The sequence below is a fragment of the Pan paniscus genome, chromosome 11 (assembly GCF_029289425.2).
Source record: "Pan paniscus chromosome 11, NHGRI_mPanPan1-v2.0_pri, whole genome shotgun sequence".
In the NCBI taxonomy this organism is placed as follows: Eukaryota; Metazoa; Chordata; class Mammalia; order Primates; family Hominidae; genus Pan; species Pan paniscus.
In genome coordinates, this window is record NC_073260.2 from 65,059,172 (window position 1) to 65,075,439 (window position 16,268).

Below are 16,268 nucleotides of genomic sequence, written 5' to 3' on the forward strand. Positions count from 1 at the left end.
TCCATTCCATTTCATTCAATTCCATTACATTCGAGTTGATACTTTCCATTCCATTCCTTTCCATTCCATTCCATTCCATTCCATTCCATTCCAATCGGGTTGATACCATTCCGTTCCATTCCATTCCATTCCATTCCGGTTGATTCCATGCCATTCCATTTCATTGCATTCCCTTCCATCCCATGCCATTCTATTCCATTCGGGTTGATTCCATTCCATTCCATTCCATTCCATTCCATTCCATTCGGGTTGATTCTATTCCATTCCATTCCATTCCATTCCATTCGGGTTGATTCTGTTCCTTTCCATTCCATTCCATTCGAGATGATACCATTCCAATCCATTCCATTCCGTTCCATTCCATTCCTTTCGGGTTGATTCCATTCCATTCCATTCCATTCCATTCCATTCCATTCCATTCCATTCCATTCCTTTCTTGTTGATTCCATTCCATTCCGTTTCATTCCATTCGTGTTGATTGCATTCCTTTCCATTCCATTCCATTGCAGTCGGTCTGATATCGTTCCATTCCGTTAAATTCGATTCCATTCCATTCGGGTTGGTTCCATTCCATTCCTATCCATTCCATTCCATTCCATTCCATTCCATTCCGTTCGGGTTGATTCCATTCCGTTCCATTCCATTCCATTCCATTCCATTCCATTCCATTCGGGTTGATTCCATTCCATTTCTTTCCTTTCCATTGTATTCGTGTTGATTCTCTTCCATTCCATTCCATTCCATTCCATTCCATTCCATTCGGGTTGATTCCATTCCATTCCATTCCATTCTATTCCATTCCATTGCATTCCATTCCATTCGGGTTGATTCCATTCCATTCCATGCCATTCCATTCCATTCCGTTCCATTCCATTCCATTCGGGTTGATTCCATTCCGTTCCATTCCATTCCATTCCATTTCATTCGTTTTGATTCCATTCCATTTCATTCCATTCCATTTCATTCCATTCCATTCCATTATATTCCATTCCATTCCATGCCATTCGGGATGATTCCATTCCATTCCATTCCATTCGGGTTGATTCCATTCCATTCCAGTCCATTCTATTCCATGCCATTCCATTCCATTCCATTCGGGTTGATTCCATTCCATTCCATTCCATTCCATTCCATTCCATTCCATTCCATTCGGGTTGATTCCATTCCGTTCCATTCCATTCCATTCCATTCGGGTTGATTCCATTCCATTTCATTCCATTACATTTCATTCCCTTCCATTCCATTCCATTCCATGCCATTCGGGATGATTCCATTCCATTCCATTCCATTCCATTCCATTCCATTCCATTCGGGTTGATTCCATTCCATTCCATTCCATTCTATTCCATGCCATTCCATTCCATTCCATTCGGGTTGATTCCATTCCATTCCATTCCATTCCATTCCATTCCGTTCCATTCCATTCCATTCGGGTTGACTCCATTCCGTTCCATTCCATTCCATTCCATTCCATTCGGGTTGATTCCATTCCGTTTCATTCCATTACATTTCATTCCATTCCATTCCATTCCGTTCCATGCCATTCGGGATGATTCCATTCCATTCCATTCCATTCCATTCCATTCTCCTTTACTCCATTCCATTCCATTCCATTCCATTCGGGTTGATTGCATTCCATTCCAATCCACTCCATTCCATTCCATTTGGTTTGATTCCATTCCATTCCATCCCAATACATTCCATTCCATTCCATTCCATTCCATTCCATTCCATTCCATTCGGGTTGATTCCATTCCATTCCATTCCCTTTCATTCCATTCCATTCGTGTTGATTGCATTCCGTTCCATTCCATTCCATTCCATTCCATTCCATTCGGTTTGATTACATTCCATTCCATTCCATTCCATTCCGTTCCATTCTGGTTGATTCCATTCCATTCCATTCAATTCCGTTCCATTCGGTTTGATTCCATTCCATTCCACTCCATTCCATTGCATTCGGGTTGATTCCATTCCATTGCATTCCATTCCATTCCATTTGGGTTGATTGCATTCCATTCCAATCCATTCCATTCCATTCCATTCCATTCCATTCCATTCCATTCCATTCGGGTTGACTCCATTCCATTCAATTCCATGCCATTCCATTCCATTCCATTCCATTCCATTCCATTCCATTCCATTGCATTCCATTCGGGTTGACTCCATTCCATTCAATTCCATGCCATTCCATTCCATCCCATTCCATTCCATTCCATTCGCTTGGATTCCATTCCATTTCATTCAATTCCATTACATTCGAGTTGATACTTTCCATTCCATTCCTTTCCATTCCATTCTTTCCATTACATTCGAGTTGATTCTTTTCCATTCCATTCCTTTCCATTCCATTGCATTCCATTCCATTCCATTCCAATCGGGTTGATACCATTCCGTTCCATTCCATTCCATTCCATTCCATTCTGGTTGATTCCATGCCATTCCGTTTCATTGCATTCCATTCCCTTCAATCCCATTCCATTCCATTCTATTCCATTCGGGTTGATTCCATTCCATTCCATTCCATTCCATTCCATTCCATTCGGGTTGATTCTGTTCCTTTCCATTACATTCCATTCGAGATGATACCATTCCAATCCATTCCATTCCGTTCCATTCCATTCCTTTCGGGTTGATTCCATTCAATTCCATTCCATTCCATTCCATTCCATTCCATTCCTTTCTTGTTGATTCCATTCCATTCCGTTTCATTCCATTCGTGTTGATTGCATTCCTTTCCATTCCATTCCATTGCAGTCGGTCTGATATCGTTCCATTCCGTTCCATTCGAATCCATTCCATTCGGGTTGGTTCCATTCCATTCCTATCCATTCCATTCCATTCCATTCCATTCCATTCCGTTCGGGTTGATTCCATTCCGTTCCATTCCATTCCATTCCATTCCATTCCATTCGGGTTGATTCCATTCCATTTCTTTCCTTTCCATTGTATTCGGGTTGATTCTCTTCCATTCCATTCCATTCCATTCCATTCGTGTTGATTCCATTCCACTCCATTCCATTCTATTCCATTCCATTGCATTCCATTCCATTCGGGTTGATTCCATTCCATTCCATTCCATTCCATTCCATTCCGTTCCATTCCATTCCATTCGGGTTGATTCCATTCCGTTCCATTCCATTCCATTCCATTTCATTCGTTTTGATTCCATTCCATTTCATTCCATTCCATTTCATTCCATTCCATTCCATTATATTCCATTCCATTCCATGCCATTCGGGATGATTCCATTCCATTCCACTCCATTCGGGTTGATTCCATTCCATTCCATTCCATTCTATTCCATGCCATTCCATTCCATTCCATTCGGGTTGATTCCATTCCATTCCATTCCATTCCATTCCATTCGGGTTGATTCCATTCCGTTCCATTCCATTCCATTCCATTCGGGTTGATTCCATTCCATTTCATTCCATTACATTTCATTCCCTTCCATTCCATTCCATTCCATTACATTTCATTCCCTTCCATTCCATTCCATTCCATGCCATTCGGGATGATTCCATTCCATTCCATTCCATTCCATTCCATTCCATTCCATTCCATTCCATTCAGGTTGATTCCATTCCATTCCATTCCATTCTATTCCATGCCATTCCATTCCATTCCATTCGGGTTGATTCCATTCCATTCCATTCCATTCCATTCCATTCCATTCCGTTCCATTCCATTCCATTCGGGTTGACTCCATTCCGTTCCATTCCATTCCATTCCATTCCATTCGTGTTGATTCCATTCCGTTTCATTCCATTACATTTCATTCCATTCCATTCCATTTCATTCCATGCCATTCGGGATGATTCCATTCCATTCCATTCCATTCCATTCTCCTTTACTCCATTCCATTCCATTCCATTCCATTCCATTCCATTCCATTCCATTCGGGTTGATTGCATTCCATTCCAATCCACTCCATTCCATTCCATTTGGTTTGATTCCATTCCATTCCATCCCAATCCATTCCATTCCATTCCATTCCATTCCATTCCATTCCATTCCATTCGGGTTGATTCCATTCCATTCCATTCCCTTTCATTCCATTCCATTCGTGTTGATTGCATTCCGTTCGATTCCATTCCATTCCATTCCATTCCATTCCATTCCATTCGGGTTGATTCCATTCCATTCCATTCCATTCCATTCCATTCCATTCTGGTTGATTCCATTCCATTCCATTCCATTCCGTTCCATTCGGTTTGATTCCATTCCATTCCACTCCATTCCATTGCATTCGGGTTGATTCCATTCCATTGCATTCCATTCCATTCCATTTGTGTTGATTGCATTCCATTCCAATCCATTCCATTCCATTCCATTCCATTCCATTCCATTCGGGTTGACTCCATTCCATTCAATTCCATGCCATTCCATTCCATTCCATTCCATTCCATTCCATTGCATTCAATTCGGGTTGACTCCATTCCATTCAATTCCATGCCATTCCATTCCATCCCATTCCATTCCATTCCATTCGCTTGGATTCCATTACATTTCATTCAATTCCATTACATTCGAGTTGATACTTTCCATTCCATTTCTTTCCATTCCATTCTTTCCATTACATTCGAGTTGATTCTTTTCCATTCCATTCCTTTCCATTCCATTGCATTCCATTCCATTCCATTCCAATCGGGTTGATACCATTCCGTTCCATTCCATTCCATTCCATTCCATTCTGGTTGATTCCATGCCATTCCGTTTCATTGCATTCCATTCCCTTCAATCCCATTCCATTCTATTCCATTCGGGTTGATTCCATTCCATTCCATTCCATTCGGGTTGATTCTGTTCCTTTCCATTACATTCCATTCGAGATGATACCATTCCAATCCATTCCATTCCGTTCCATTCCATTCCTTTCGGGTTGATTCCATTCCATTCCATTCCATTCCATTCCATTCCATTCCATTCCTTTCTTGTTGATTCCATTCCATTCCGTTTCATTCCATTCGTGTTGATTGCATTCCTTTCCATTCCATTCCATTGCAGTCGGTCTGATATCGTTCCATTCCGTTCCATTCGATTCCATTCCATTCGGGTTGGTTCCATTCCATTCCTATCCATTCCATTCCATTCCATTCCATTCCATTCCGTTCGGGTTGATTCCATTCCGTTCCATTCCATTCCATTCCATTCCATTCCATTCGGGTTGATTCCATTCCATTTCTTTCCTTTCCATTGTATTCGGGTTGATTCTCTTCCATTCCATTCCATTCCATTCCATTCGGGTTGATTCCATTCCATTCCATTCCATTCTATTCCATTCCATTGCATTCCATTCCATTCGGGTTGATTCCATTCCATTCCATTCCATTCCATTCCATTCCGTTCCATTCCATTCCATTCGGGTTGATTCCATTCCGTTCCATTCCATTCCATTCCATTTCATTCGTTTTGATTCCATTCCATTTCATTCCATTCCATTTCATTCCATTCCATTCCATTATATTCCATTCCATTCCATGCCATTCGGGATGATTCCATTCCATTCCATTCCATTCGGGTTGATTCCATTCCATTCCATTCCATTCTATTCCATGCCATTCCATTCCATTCCATTCGGGTTGATTACATTCCATTCCATTCCATTCCATTCCATTCCATTCGGGTTGATTCCATTCCGTTCCATTCCATTCCATTCCATTCGGGTTGATTCCATTCCATTTCATTCCATTACATTTCATTCCCTTCCATTCCATTCCATTCCATGCCATTCGGGATGATTCCATTCCATTCCATTCCATTCCATTCCATTCCATTCCATTCCATTCCATTCCATTCGGGTTGATTCCATTCCATTCCATTCCATTCTATTCCATGCCATTCCATTCCATTCCATTCGGGTTGATTCCATTCCATTCCATTCCATTCCATTCCATTCCGTTCCATTCCATTCCATTCGGGTTGACTCCATTCCGTTCCATTCCATTCCATTCCATTCCATTCGGGTTGATTCCATTCCGTTTCATTCCATTACATTTCATTCCATTCCATTCCATTTCATTCCATGCCATTCGGGATGATTCCATTCCATTCCATTCCATTCCATTCTCCTTTACTCCATTCCATTCCATTCCATTCCATTCCATTCCATTCCATTCGGGTTGATTGCATTCCATTCCAATCCACTCCATTCCATTCCATTTGGTTTGATTCCATTCCATTCCATCCCAATCCATTCCATTCCATTCCATTCCATTCCATTCCATTCCATTCCATTCGGGTTGATTCCATTCCATTCCATTCCCTTTCATTCCATTCCATTCGTGTTGATTGCATTCCGTTCCATTCCATTCCATTCCATTCCATTCCATTCCATTCCATTCCATTCGGGTTGATTCCATTCCATTCCATTCCATTCCATTCCATTCCATTCTGGTTGATTCCATTCCATTCCATTCCATTCCGTTCCATTCGGTTTGATTCCATTCCATTCCACTCCATTCCATTGCATTCGGGTTGATTCCATTCCATTGCATTCCATTCCATTCCATTTGTGTTGATTGCATTCCATTCCAATCCATTCTATTCCATTGCATTCCATTCCATTCCATTCGGGTTGACTCCATTCCATTCAATTCCATGCCATTCCATTCCATTCCATTCCATTCCATTCCATTGCATTCCATTCGGGTTGACTCCATTCCATTCAATTCCATGCCATTCCATTCCATCCCATTCCATTCCATTCCATTCGCTTGGATTCCATTCCATTTCATTCAATTCCATTACATTCGAGTTGATTCTTTTCCATTCCATTCCTTTCCATTCCATTGCATTCCATTCCATTCCATTCCAATCGGGTTGATACCATTCCGTTCCATTCCATTCCATTCCATTCCATTCTGGTTGATTCCATGCCATTCCGTTTCATTGCATTCCATTCCCTTCCATCCCATTCCATTCTATTCCATTCGGGTTGATTCCATTCCATTCCATTCCATTCCATTCCATTCGGGTTGATTCTGTTCCTTTCCATTACATTCCACTCGAGATGATACCATTCCAATCCATTCCATTCTGTTCCATTCCATTCCTTTCGGGTTGATTCCATTCCATTCCATTCCATTCCATTCCATACCATTCCATTCCTTTCTTGTTGATTCCATTCCATTCCGTTTCATTCCATTCGTGTTGATTGCATTCCATTCCATTCCATTCCATTGCAGTCGGTCTGATATCGTTCCATTCCGTTCCATTCGATTCCATTCCATTCGGGTTGGTTCCATTCCATTCCTATCCATTCCATTCCATTCCATTCCATTCCATTCCTTTCGGGTTGATTCCATTCCTTTCCATTCCATTCCATTCCATTCCATTCGGATTGATTCCATTCCATTCCATTCCATTCTATTCCATTCCATTGCATTCCATTCCATTCGGGTTGATTCCATTCCATTCCATGCCATTCCATTCCATTCCGATCCATTCCATTCCATTCGGGTTGATTCCATTCCATTCCATTCCATTCTATTCCATGCCATTCCATTCCATTCCATTCGGGTTGATTCCATTCCATTCCATTCCATTCCATTCCATTCCATTCCATTCCGTTCCTTTCCATTCCATTCCATTTCATTCGGGTTGATTCCATTCCATTTCATTCCATTCCTTTTCATTCCATTCCATTCCATTCTATTCCATTCCATTCCATGCCATTCGGGATGACTCCATTCCATTCCATTCCATTCCATTCCATTCCATTCCATTCCATTCGGGTTGATTCCATTCCATTCCATTCCATTCTATTCCATGCCATTCCATTCCATTCCATTCGGGTTGATTCCATTCCATTCCATTCCCTTCCATTCCATTCCATTCCGTTCCATTCCATTCCATTCGGGTTGATTCCATTCCGTTCCATTCCATTCCATTCCATTCCATTCCATTCGGGTTGATTCCATTCCTTTTCATTCCATTACATTTCATTCCATTCCATTCCATGCCATTCGGGATGATTCCATTCCATTCCATTCCATTCCATTCCATTCCATTCGGGTTGATTCCATTCCATTCCATTCCATTCTATTCCATGCCATTCCATTCCATTCCATTCGGGTTGATTCCATTCCATTCCATTCCATTCCATGCCATTCCATTCCATTCCTTTCGGGTTGATTCCATTCCATTCCATTCCATTCCATTCCATTTCATTCCATTCCATTCCAATCCATTCCGTTCCTTTCCATTCCATTCGGGTTGATTCCATTCCGTTCCATTCCATTCCATTCCATTCCATTCGGGTTGATTCCATTCCATTTCATTCCATTAGATTTCATTCCATTCCATTCCATTCCATTCCATGCCATTCGGGATGATTCCATTCCATTCCATTCCATTCCATTCTCCTTTACTCCATTCCATTCCATTCCATTCCATTCCATTCCATTCCATTCCATTCCATTCCATTCCATTCGGGTTGATTGCATTCCATTCCAATCCACTCCATTCCATTCCGTTTGGTTGGATTCCATTCCATTCCATCCCAATCCATTCCATTCCATTCCATTCCATTTCTTTCCATTCCATTCCATTCGGGTTGATTCCATTCCATTCCATTCCATTCCATTCCCTTTCATTCCATTCCATTCGTGTTGATTGCATTCCGTTCCATTCCATTCCATTCCATTCCATTCCATTCCATTCCATTCCATTCAGGTTGATTCCATTCCATTCCATTCCATTCCATTCCATTCCATTCCATTCCATTCTGGTTGACTCCATTCCATTCCATTCCATTCCGTTCCATTCGGTTTGATTCCATTCCATTCCACTCCATTCCATTGCATTCGGGTTGATTCCATTCCATTGCATTCCATTCCATTCCATTTGGGTTGATTGCATTCCATTCCAACCCATTCCATTCCATTCCATTCCATTCCATTCCATTCCATTCCATTCCATTCGGGTTGATTCCATTGCATTCCATTCCATTCCATTCCATTCCATTTCATTCCATTCGGGTTGATTCCATTCTATTCCATTCTGTTCCAATCCATTCCTTTCCATTCCATTCGGGTTGATTCCATTCCATTCCATTCCATTCCATTCCATTCCATTCGGTTTGATTCCAATTAATTCCATTCCATCCCATTCCATTCCATTCCATTCGGGATCATTCCATTCCATTCCATTTCATTCGGGATGATTCCATTCCATTCCATTCCGTTCAATACAATTCCATTCCATTCCATTCCTTTCGGGTTGATTCCATTCCATTCCATTGCATTCCATTTCATTCCATTCCATTCCATTCCATTCCATTCTGGTTGATTCCATTCCATTCCATTCAATTCCATTCCATTCCTTTCCATTTCATTCCATTCGGTTTGATTCCCTTCCATTCCATTCCATTCCATTCCATACCATTCCATTCGGGTTGATAACATTCCATTCCATTCCATTCCATTCCATTCCATTCGGGTTGATTCCATTCCATTCAATTCCATTCCGTTTGACTCCATTCCATTCCATTTCATTCCGGTTGATTCCATTCCATTCCATTCCATTCCTTTCCATTCCATTTAGGTTGATTCCATTCCATTCCATTCCATTCCATTCCTTTCCATTCCGGTTGATTCCATTCCATTCCATTACATTGCATTCCATTCGGGTTGACTCCATTCCATTCCATTCCACTCCATTCGGGTTTATTCCATTCCATTCCATTCCATTCCACTCCATTCCATTCCATTCGCGTTGATTCCATTCCATTCCATTCCATTCTATTCCATTCGGGTTGATTCCATTCCGTTCCATTCCATTCCATTCCATTCCATTCGTGTTGAGTCCATTGCATTCCATTCCGTTCCATTCCATTCCATGCCATTCGGGATGATTCCATTCCATTCCATTCCGTTGCATTCGGGTTGATTCCTTTCCATTTCATTCCATTCCATTGCATTCCATTCCATTCCATTCGGGTTGATTCCATTGCATTCCATTCCATTGCATTCCATTCCGTTTGATTCCATTCCATTCCATTCCATTCCGTTCCATTCGGGTTGATTCCATTCCGTTCCATTCCATTCCATTCCATTCCATTCGTGTTGACTCCATTACATTCCATTCCGTTCCATTCCATTCCATGCCATTTGGGATGATTCCATTCCATTCCATTCCTTTCCAATCCATTCGGGTTGATTCCATTCCATTTCATTCCATTCCATTGTATTCCATCCCATTCCATTCGGGTTGATTCCATTCCATTCCATTCCATTGCATTCCATTCCGTTGGATTCCATTCCATTCCATTCCATTCCAATCCATTCGGGTTGATTCCATTCCGTTCCATTCCATTCCATTCCATTCCTTTCCATTCCATTCGGATTGATTCCATTCCATTTCATTCCATTCCATTCCAATCCATTCGGGTAGATTTCATTCCATTCCATTACATTCCATGCCATTCGGGATGATTCCATTCCATTCCATTCCAATCCATTCCATTCGAGTGGATTCCATTCCATTCCATTCCATTATATTCCATTCGATTTCATTCCATTCCATTCCATTCGGGTTGATTCCATTCCATTCCATGCCATTCCATTCCATTCCGATCCATTCCATTCCATTCGGGTTGATTCCATTCCATTCCATTCCATTCTATTCCATGCCATTCCATTCCATTCCATTCGGGTTGATTCCATTCCATTCCATTCCATTCCATTCCATTCCATTCCGTTCCGTTCCTTTCCATTCCATTCCATTTCATTCGGGTTGATTCCATTCCATTTCATTCCATTCCTTTTCATTCCATTCCATTCCATTCTATTCCATTCCATTCCATGCCATTCGGGATGATTCCATTCCATTCCATTCCATTCCATTCCATTCCATTCCATTCCATTCGGGTTGATTCCATTCCATTCCATTCCATTCTATTCCATGCCATTCCATTCCATTCCATTCGGGTTGATTCCATTCCATTCCATTCCCTTCCATTCCATTCCATTCCGTTCCATTCCATTCCATTCGGGTTGATTCCATTCCGTTCCATTCCATTCCATTCCATTCCATTCGGGTTGATTCCATTCCATTTCATTCCATTACATTTCATTCCATTCCATTCCATGCCATTCGGGATGATTCCATTCCATTCCATTCCATTCCATTCCATTCCATTCCATTCCATTCCATTCGGGTTGATTCCATTCCATTCCATTCCATTCTATTCCATGCCATTCCATTCCATTCCATTCGGCTTGATTCCATTCCATTCCATTCCATTCCATTCCATTCCATTCCATTCCATTCCGTTCCTTTCCATTCCATTCGGGTTGATTCCATTCCGTTCCATTCCATTCCATTCCATTCCATTCGGGTTGATTCCATTCCATTCCATTCCATTCCATTCCATTCCCTTTCATTCCATTCCATTCGTGTTGATTGCATTCCGTTCCATTCCATTCCATTCCATTCCATTCCATTCCATTCCATTCCATTCAGGTTGATTCCATTCCATTCCATTCCATTCCATTCTGGTTGATTCCATTCCATTCCATTCCATTCCGTTCCATTCGGTTTGATTCCATTCCATTCCACTCCATTCCATTGCATTCGGGTTGATTCCATTCCATTCCATTCCATTCCATTCCATTTGGGTTGATTGCTTTCCATTCCAATCCATTCCATTCCATTCCATTCCATTCCATTCCATTCCATTCGGGTTGATTCCATTGCATTCCATTCCATTCCATTCCATTGCATTCCATTCGGGTTGATTCCATTCTATTCCATTCTGTTCCATTCCATTCCTTTCCATTCCATTCGGGTTGATTCCATTCCATTCCATTCCATTCCATTCGGTTTGATTCCATTTAATTCCATTCCATCCCATTCCATTCCATTCCATTCGGGATCATTCCATTCCATTCCATTTCATTCGGGATGATTCCATTCCATTCCATTCCGTTCAATTCCATTCCATTCCATTCCATTCCTTTCGGGTTGATTCCATTCCATTCCATTGCATTCCATTTCATTCCATTCCATTCCATTCCATTCCATTCTGGTTGATTCCATTCCATTCCATTCAATTCCATTCCATTCCTTTCCATTCCATTCCATTCGGTTTGATTCCCTTCCATTCCTTTCCATTCCATTCCATACCATTCCATTCGGGTTGATAACATTCCATTCCATTCCATTCCATTCCATTCCATTCCATTCCATTCCATTCCATTCCATTCCATTCGGGTTGATTCCATTCCATTCCATTCCATTCCATTCCATTCCCTTTCATTCCATTCCATTCGTGTTGATTGCATTCCGTTCCATTCCATTCCATTCCATTCCATTCCATTCCATTCCATTCCATTCGGGTTGATTCCATTCCATTCCATTCCATTCCATTCCATTCCATTCTGGTTGATTCCATTCCATTCCATTCCATTCCGTTCCATTCGGTTTTATTCCATTCCATTCCACTCCATTCCATTGCATTCGGGTTGATTCCATTCCATTGCATTCCATTCCATTCCATTTGGGTTGATTGCATTCCATTCCAATCCATTCCATTCCATTCCATTCCATTCCATTCCATTCCATTCCATTCGGGTTGATTCCATTCCATTCCATTCCATTCCATTCCATTCCATTCCATTCGGTTTGATTCCATTTAATTCCATTCCATCCCATTCCATTCCATTCCATTCGGGATCATTCCATTCCATTCCATTTCATTCGGGAAGATTCCATTCCATTCCATTCCGTTCAATTCAATTCCATTCCATTCCATTCCTTTCGGGTTGATTCCATTCCATTCCATTGCATTCCATTTCATTCCATTCCATTCCATTCCATTCCATTCCATTCTGGTTGATTCCATTCCATTCCATTCAATTCCATTCCATTTCTTTCCATTCCATTCCATTCGGTTTGATTCCCTTCCATTCCTTTCCATTCCATTCCATACCATTCCATTCGGGTTGATAATATTCCATTCCATTCCATTCCATTCCATTCCATTCCATTCCATTCCATTCCATTCCGGTTGATTCCATTCCATTCCATTCCATTCCATTCCATTCCCTTTCATTCCATTCCATTCGTGTTGATTGCATTCCGTTCCATTCCATTCCATTCCATTCCATTCCATTCCATTCCATTCCATTCCATTCGGGTTGATTCCATTCCATTCCATTCCATTCCATTCCATTCTGGTTGATTCCATTCCATTCCATTCCATTCCGTTCCATTCGGTTTGATTCCATTCCATTCCACTCCATTCCATTGCATTCGGGTTGATTCCATTCCATTGCATTCCATTCCATTCCATTTGGGTTGATTGCATTCCATTCCAATCCATTCCATTCCATTCCATTCCATTCCATTCGGGTTGATTCCATTGCATTCCATTCCATTCCATTCCATTGCATTCCATTCGGGTTGATTCCATTCTATTCCATTCTGTTCCAATCCATTCCTTTCCATTCCATTCGGGTTGATTCCATTCCATTCCATTCCATTCCATTCCATTCCATTCCATTCCATTCCATTCCATTCGGTTTGATTCCATTTAATTCCATTCCATCCCATTCCATTCCATTCCATTCGGGATCATTCCATTCCATTCCATTTCATTCGGGATGATTCCATTCCATTCCATTCCGTTCAATTCAATTCCATTCCATTCCATTCCTTTCGGGTTGATTCCATTCCATTCCATTGCATTCCATTTCATTCCATTCCATTCCATTCCATTCCATTCTGGTTGATTCCATTCCATTCCATTCAATTCCATTCCATTCCTTTCCATTCCATTCCATTCGGTTTGATTCCCTTCCATTCCATTCCATTCCATTCCATACCATTCCATTCGGGTTGATAACATTCCATTCCATTCCATTCCATTCCATTCCATTCCATTCCATTCGGGTTGATTCCATTCCATTCAATTCCATTCCGTTTGACTCCATTCCATTCCAATTCATTCCATTTGATTCCATTCCATTCCATTCCATTCCTTTCCATTCCATTTAGGTTGATTCCATTCCATTCCATTCCATTCCATTCCTTTCCATTCCGGTTGATTCCATTCCATTCCATTACATTGCATTCCATTCGGGTTGACTCCATTCCATTCCATTCCACTCCATTCGGGTTTATTCCATTCCATTCCATTCCATTCCACTCCATTCCATTCCATTCGCGTTGATTCCATTCCATTCCATTCCATTCTATTCCATTCGGGTTGATTCCATTCCGTTCCATTCCATTCCATTCCATTCCATTCGTGTTGAGTCCATTGCATTCCATTCCGTTCCATTCCATTCCATTCCATTCGAGATGATTCCATTCCATTCCATTCCGTTGCATTCGGGTTGATTCCTTTCCATTTCATTCCATTCCATTGCATTCCATTCCATTCCATTCGGGTTGATTCCATTCCATTCCATTCCATTGCATTCCATTACGTTTGATTCCATTCCATTCCATTCCATTCCGTTCCATTCGGGTTGATTCCATTCCGTTCCATTCCATTCCATTCCATTCCATTCGTGTTGACTCCATTGCATTCCATTCCGTTCCATTCCATTCCATGCCATTTGGGATGATTCCATTCCATTCCATTCCTTTCCAATCCATTCGGGTTGATTCCATTCCATTTCATTCCATTCCATTGCATTCCATCCCATTCCATTCGGGTTGATTCCATTCCATTCCATTCCATTGCATTCCATTCCGTTTGATTCCATTCCATTCCATTCCATTCCAATCCATTCGGGTTGATTCCATTCCGTTCCATTCCATTCCATTCCAATCCATTCCATTCGAGTGGATTCCATTCCATTCCATTCCATTATATTCCATTCGATTTCACTCCATTCCATTCCATTCGGGTTGATTCCATTCCATTCCATGCCATTCCATTCCATTCCGATCCATTCCACTCCATTCGGGTTGATTCCATTCCATTCCATTCCATTCCATTCTATTCCATGCCATTCCATTCCATTCCATTCGGGTTGATTCCATTCCATTCCATTCCATTCCATTCCATTCCATTCCGTTCCGTTCCTTTCCATTCCATTCCATTTCATTCGGGTTGATTCCATTCCATTTCATTCCATTCCTTTTCATTCCATTCCATTCCATTCTATTCCATTCCATTCCATGCCACTCGGGATGATTCCATTCCATTCCATTCCATTCCATTCCATTCCATTCCATTCCATTCGGGTTGATTCCATTCCATTCCATTCCATTCTATTCCATGCAATTCCATTCCATTCCATTCGGGTTGATTCCATTCCATTCCATTCCCTTCCATTCCATTCCATTCCGTTCCATTCCATTCCATTCGGGTTGATTCCATTCCGTTCCATTCCATTCCATTCCATTCCATTCGGGTTGATTCCATTCCATTTCATTCCATTACATTTCATTCCATTCCATTCCATGCCATTCGGGATGATTCCATTCCATTCCATTCCATTCCATTCCATTCCATTCCATTCGGGTTGATTCCATTCCATTCCATTCCATTCTATTCCATGCCATTCCATTCCATTCCATTCGGCTTGATTCCATTCCATTCCATTCCATTCCATTCCATTCCATTCCACTCCGTTCCTTTCCATTCCATTCGGGTTGATTCCATTCCGTTCCATTCCATTCCATTCCATTCCATTCGGGTTGATTCCATTCCATTTCATTCCATTACATTTCATTCCATTCCATTCCATTCCATTCCATGCCATTCGGGATGATTCCATTCCATTCCATTCCATTCCATTCTCCTTTACTCCATTCCATTCCATTCCATTCCATTCGGGTTGATTGCATTCCATTCCAATCCACTCCATTCCATTCCGTTTGGTTGGATTCCATTCCATTCCATCCCAATCCATTCCATTCAATTCCATTCCATTCCATTCCATTCCATTCCATTCCATTCCATTCCATTCGGGTTGATTCCATTCCATTCCATTCCATTCCATTCCATTCCCTTTCATTCCATTCCATTCGTGTTGATTGCATTCCGTTCCATTCCATTCCATTCCATTCCATTCCATTCCATTCCATTCCATTCAGGTTGATTCCATTCCATTCCATTCCATTCCATTCTGGTTGATTCCATTCCATTCCATTCCATTCCGTTCCATTCGGTTTGATTCCATTCCATTCCACTCCATTCCATTGCATTTGGGTTGATTCCATTCCATTGCATTCCATTCCATTCCATTTGGGTTGATTGCATTCCATTCCAATCCATTCCATTCCATTCCATTCCATTCCATTCC